Consider the following 7,277-nt stretch of genomic DNA (forward strand, 5'->3'; position numbering starts at 1 on the left):
CACGGAATCTCGTATACACCTTGGCTTTCTAACGATATTTTGGTCTTTGGTGTTGGTAAAATAGTTGAGATCTTTCTGTCCGTATTAAATATCGTTTCTATGTTGTGTTTTCTCAGCACTCTCCCTATTTTCTCTGTCGTACCCTTCACATATGGCAGAATGGTTTTGCCGATCGGCTTATTGTCTTCTGTAGGGTCCTTATCTCTTCTTCGAGCATTTTGAGCTTTTTCGATGTTGTATGTTGAGAAGCCAGTTTTTTCTTAGAAACCAAAATTATTCAACGCGGAGTCAAACCCGGAAAACAACAGAAAGCATATATATATATATATAGAACTGGATTCGAAATCCGATGTATTTATCGACCGTGCAAGTATATTCTATAACACTATAAAACAGTGTTGAAATTATCGGGAATTGCGGTCTGTGGCTTAGATTGAAACTACATTTAATTCTGTTGAATTCGATATTTCGATGAGTATTTATTAATTTTTCATCTTCATCAGGAACAAACTACAAAATTAACTAACAGTTAGGTACAAACATAATATTACAATATATATATATATATATATATATATATATATATATATATTGATGTGATCTTGATTATTGATATGAGATAATATTTTTATATGTCATTTAATTTAATCAATGCATTAATAATAATCTAATTAATTTACCAGATCACATATCAATATGTTTTCAATCTCAGGGCTTTTTATAAAATTAATTACTTACATACGTGGCTTCTAAGTGTTTCTCAATGGTTCCTAATCGGGATAGGAAAGAAAAGAGTAAAATAATAACACATATGGGTTACAATTGTAATCAAAATATTGTTTATTTTATTTAAATGGCAATCACTGCTTAATATTTGCTATATCTTATTATTCTTAAACATAACATTTACACATGGGAATCTTATTTCCTTTTGGTTTCCAATTGAAAGTTTTTATTAACATTTAACTATTATGATTTATTAGCAACAATTCTATTTAAGTTTGATGAAGCTTTTCTGATATTATTGATTATGTTTCTTCAATTTTAAATGTGGTATTTAATACGAAAAAACCCATACATTCATGTCCAAACAAATGAGACTGACCTTTTTCTGGTGAACTGAGAATGTCTTCACACAAGACCCGTTTCCTGCTATCCTTGGCTGCAATCAAAACCTCGTCCTGGCTTCCAGTAATGTTCTCCTCTGAAACTAGCTCGTATAGCTCTCGTTTCCTGCTTCTGTCGTGATGCTGTGTTCTACCTTTTTCGAAACTGCAATCAGCAACCGGGAACTCTTGGCTCAAGGAGGTTCTTTTACTCTCAACCTGGCCTACCTCTCGTTCCACGATAGATACTCCACACTCACGGAACTACACCGGCTTTCTCACTCTCCGTACACTACCGTCTACTACTGGACTTCACTTCTCGACAGCTCAAAACATTCTGATCTCTATTTGTCATTCATTCCCCTACTTTCTAAATATCCCTTCCAGATTCACAAATCAAACTTCCACCACCAACTCTCATTCGCAGTATTCCTCAAAACCAATTTTTAATCTTTCTAAATATGCTTAATGGATTTCAAAAGAAAAATAGTTAATTCCCATTCTAAAATTACTTTCTACTAATTACAAAATTTAATGATCTATTATCGATTTCACTTGAGTTTTATTTAGCATAGGCTAATGATCGAACCTTCCGCGAACAACGATAATGGTACGCCATTCACTTTGTTTATTCTAAGCGCATTTTCCCGAGTTTCGTTTAATCACTTCTTAAAATTAAATATAACAATTTGTTGTATACAGGTTGTTCTAAATTTATATGCCCGTGGTTGAGAAAATTGAAAATATTTTATATTAAATTGAATTTTGTTTATAATTATTAAAATTTAATTTTCATATCAAATAGAAATATAACAAATCCCCGCCTTGTATTCGATAAAATTTATCTGCATTTTTAAATAAATTTTCTCGAGGCAAAACCAACTCCCTGTATATTTCCTTACTTTAATCTACGTCTTATATCCTAACTTACTATCTACTTCATGTAATTCTGTCTTTTATTCGTGATATTTGTATACATCGTGAATATTATAAATTCCTCGGATCTTTTCCGAGTTCCTGTGCCTCAACTCATAACTATTTATCCCATTTTCATTATTTACGATGTACGGGCCTTCGAAAACAGGCATCAACTTTGCGCAAATGCCCCCAGGAAGATTTGATACTCGTAATGCCCTCACGAGTACTTTTTCACCCTTTTGGAAAGTCACTGGTCTTCTTTTTCTATTTTGTTCCTGTCTTTGGATATATTTTTCGTTGCTTCGCCGTAACCTTCTCTGTACGGTTTCAATCACCTGTTGATATTCTTTTGGCTCTTGGTCTTCCCATGGCCTTATCGGCAGTACACCCTTCATGATGTATTCTGGGATCTCTTTTGTTACTGTGCTCGGAATTGTATTTAGATACCTTTCTATTTCCGCCATTTTCCTGTCCCAGTGGCGATGTTGACCATCTGTTGCAATGCGAAGAAATTTCGTCACTTCCTGTATGAATCGTTCCGACGGATTACTCTGTAGATGCCTGATGCTGACAAAATTTGTCTCTATTCCTCGTTCTCGAAGTTGTCCCTTGAAACGATCATTTCGGAAATACGTTGCATTGTCCAGTAGAATCTTTTTTGGTGTTCCTACTATGGCTATAAAATTGTCGATTTTTCTTAATATTTCTTCCCCATTTGTGGTGCGGCAACTATATAATTTTACGTATTTTGAAAACACATCCACCATTACCAGAATATGTTTGTTCCTTTTAGTGGTCATAATTAGATCGCTTAACATATCTATTGCTACAATGTCTAGTTTGTTTCGGGCTTCAATATTTTTGGCAACATTTTCGTTTTTGAAATTCCGACTCTTATATTTTTGACATACATCGCACTTCTGGGTAATTTCCTTTGCAATGCGGTAATCCTGTCGGCTGATGTAATTTTCCCTAAAAACGAGCCAAACTTTTCTGCTACCGATATGCCCATTGTCCTCATGTAATTTCTTTATTACCTTTTCGGCCAATGTCTGTGTCACTAAATATAGTTCCTTTCCGTCTATTCTCTTAAAATATATGTTATTTTCTACTTCCGCTCTTCTTTTCTCTCTTTCCTCTAGGTCTTCCTGGTTTGTCCTTATCTCATTTAATGAATATATCCCTTCTTCTTGTATTTCTATTTAGTCCCACCTGTAGAGTAATTGTTTCCTTTTTTCCGGTGTCCTCATCCCGTGTTAGAGCGTCGGCTATTATGTTGTCTTTTCCTTTTATATATCGGAACTCAAAATCATACTCCTGTAATAATAGAATGCCTCTATGTATTCTATTATTTACTAATCTATTCTTCATGATATGTACTAAAGCTGCATGGTCTGTTTCGATTGTGAATTTTGCTCCCAATAAGTAAAACCTCAATTTGTTTACGCAATATAGTACACTGGCAAACTCCAATTCTGTAACACTATATTTTCTCTCATGTGTTTTAGTCACTCGAGATATAAAACATATCGGCACTTCTTGGTCGTTTTGTATTTGAGACAGAACTCCTGCAAATTTTTGTATGGACGCATCAGTTCGGAGTATAAAAGGTAAATTGTAAATAGGGTGGTATATTTTCGTTCCTTTTGCGAATTCTCGTTTTAATGTTTCGAAAGCTTCCTCCTGTTCTTCTTTCAAATTCCATTTTATTCCTTTTTTAAGCAATTTTATCAGAGGGATTTCCTTTTGGCTCAAATCGGGAATCAGCTTTTTAAAATAATTTATCGTGCCAAGAAAACCTCTCAATGTTTTCAAATTCGTTGGTCTTGGGTATTCATCTATGAGCTTGACTCTGTCTTCGGCTAATCTTACTGTTTTGGTGTCCAATTGAAAACCCAAATACATGACTTCTTTTTGAAAAAATTGACATTTTTCAATGTTTAATTTCAATCCCGCTGTGTCCAATTCTTTCAGAATTATTTCTATGTGTTCCAGATGACTCTGAGTATCTTGTGAAAAAATTAATAAATCATCGATATAATGAACTATGAAATCTTCATGGCGATTCAAAATGGTATGTAGAGCTCGGACGAGTGCAGCACAAGCACTCTGCAATCCAAATGGCACTACCTTAAACCGGTAGACAATACCATCAATAGAAAAAGCGGTGTAGTTTCTACACTTTTCAGCTAACGGTATCAACCAAAAACTGTGTTTTAAGTCAATTTTCGAAAATATGTGTGACCCGGTGATTCTTCCAAAAATGGCCTCGACGTTTAGAGGTGATTCATATTGTGATACAGTGTGCTGGTTGATATTCCTGGCATCTAAACATAATCTCAATTCTCCATTGCTTTTCTTTACTATCACAATCGGGTTAACATACGGTGAATCACATCTTTCGATGATTTGATCTTCCAACATTTTATTTATTTCTTCTTTCACCTCTTGTCGATACTTGTATGGAATCGGGTAAGTCTTTGATCGAAAATTTCCCAAGTTTTTCACCTCAAATGAATGTTCGTACTTTTTAGCCACTCTGTTTTCCTCATTGATCAAATTTTCGTAGTTTCTTAACATCAACCGCAATTCTTTTTCTTTCCCTTCTCCACATATCAATTTTCTGTCTTTTTTTTCAGATTCTTCACACATGTTTACCATGCATTCTGCATCCTCGTTTGCATATACCTCCTCTTCAAATACCACTGTTTCAATCATATTCTTTTCACTTTCATTTTTTAGCTTTATTTCTTCTTCTCCTGAGCTCGTCTCTTCTTTTGAGGAATCCCAGGTTTCCTTTGTTTCTGATACTCTCAAATTTTCTTCTTCTGGGCTCAACTCTTCTTTTGAGGAGCCACAGGTTTCATTTTCTTTTATCCTTTTCTGACTTTTTCTCCCTTTTCTTCTTTGTCCTTGCTTCGTTGCCAAATTCATTTCCACTGTTTGTTCTTTACCTGATTCGTCCGTATTTTGTTTCTCCTGTTCCTTGTCCTGTTCCTTTTCTTTTTCTTCTGTTAGTTTCATCGTATTATTTGATCCAATTTTTGTTGTGGTTCATCCATTTTTCGTTGTGTTTCCTCCATTTTTTGATCCATTTTTGTTGTGATTCATCCATTTTCTTTGATGTTTCTCTTTGATTGTCATCCAGTTTTTGTGACTGGAGTTGCATCAGTTGTAATAGTTTATCTATTCCTGATAATTCTTGCTGTTCTGATGCCATGATTGTCGTGTCTAAAATATCTTCTTGGTCTGAATGTTCTTTTTGTTTTTTGTTGTCTTTGCTTTGGCTTCTTGTCACAGACATTTGTTTTCAAGAAGTACTGTCCCCGCCAAATATGAAATTTTACTAGTATGTTACCAAGACGACTTTTTCTCACCCAAATATTATAAATTGTCAATAAATATATCAAATGTAAATATCGTAAAAATAAAATATTAAATCAGTTATGTAAAATTTGTACCTAAAGAGATCTAAAATTTTATGTTATCAAATGTAAGTATCTCACTTTTTACCACAGGCATATAAATTTTCAAATACCGGCTTTACTCTTTCTATCCTTCAAATTTGCCACTAGAAATACTTTACAATGCTTTCCACGTTGGACGACAGTTGATGTGATCTTGATTATTGATATGAGATAATATTTTTATATGTCATTTAATTTAATCAATGCATTAATAATAATCTAATTAATTTACCAGATCACATATCAATATGTTTTCAATCTCAGGGCTTTTTATAAAATTAATTACTTACATACGTGGCTTCTAAGTGTTTCTCAATGGTTCCTAATCGGGATAGGAAAGAAAAGAGTAAAATAATAACACATATGGGTTACAATTGTAATCAAAATATTGTTTATTTTATTTAAATGGCAATCACTGCTTAATATTTGCTATATCTTATTATTCTTAAACATAACATTTACACATGGGAATCTTATTTCCTTTTGATTTCCAATTGAAAGTTTTTATTAACATTTAACTATTATGATTTATTAGCAACAATTCTATTTAAGTTTGATGAAGCTTTTCTGATATTATTGATTATGTTTCTTCAATTTTAAATGTGGTATTTAATACGAAAAAACCCATACATTCATGTCCAAACAAATGAGACTGACCTTTTTCTGGTGAACTGAGAATGTCTTCACACAAGACCCGTTTCCTGCTATCCTTGGCTGCAATCAAAACCTCGTCCTGGCTTCCAGTAATGTTCTCCTCTGAAACTAGCTCGTATAGCTCTCGTTTCCTGCTTCTGTCGTGATGCTGTGTTCTACCTTTTTCGAAACTGCAATCAGCAACCGGGAACTCTTGGCTCAAGGAGGTTCTTTTACTCTCAACCTGGCCTACCTCTCGTTCCACGATAGATACTCCACACTCACGGAACTACACCGGCTTTCTCACTCTCCGTACACTACCGTCTACTACTGGACTTCACTTCTCGACAGCTCAAAACATTCTGATCTCTATTTGTCATTCATTCCCCTACTTTCTAAATATCCCTTCCAGATTCACAAATCAAACTTCCACCACCAACTCTCATTCGCAGTATTCCTCAAAACCAATTTTTAATCTTTCTAAATATGCTTAATGGATTTCAAAAGAAAAATAGTTAATTCCCATTCTAAAATTACTTTCTACTAATTACAAAATTTAATGATCTATTATCGATTTCACTTGAGTTTTATTTAGCATAGGCTAATGATCGAACCTTCCGCGAACAACGATAATGGTACGCCATTCACTTTGTTTATTCTAAGCGCATTTTCCCGAGTTTCGTTTAATCACTTCTTTAAATTAAATATAACAATTTGTTGTATACAGGTTGTTCTAAATTTATATGCCCGTGGTTGAGAAAATTGAAAATATTTTATATTAAATTGAATTTTGTTTATAATTATTAAAATTTAATTTTCATATCAAATAGAAATATAACAATATATATAAAACAAACAAATGAAATAGAGAATGCGGAAAAATCCCCTTACGAACAATTCACACATCCACTACTTCGGGCTGTGTGAATTGTTCGTAAGGGGATTTTTCCGCATTCTCTATTTCATTTGTTTGTTTTCGTACGAGTGGTCGTCCAAACCAGTACCTGTGGATCTTTTGATCACTGAGTGTGTTTCAAAGATCTACATCTTTTGTTTTTTTTATATATATATATATATATATATATATATATATATATATATATATATATATATATATATATATATATATATATATATATATATATATATATAT

Source organism: Diabrotica virgifera, chromosome 6, assembly GCF_917563875.1.
Source record: "Diabrotica virgifera virgifera chromosome 6, PGI_DIABVI_V3a".
Lineage (NCBI taxonomy): Eukaryota > Metazoa > Arthropoda > Insecta > Coleoptera > Chrysomelidae > Diabrotica > Diabrotica virgifera.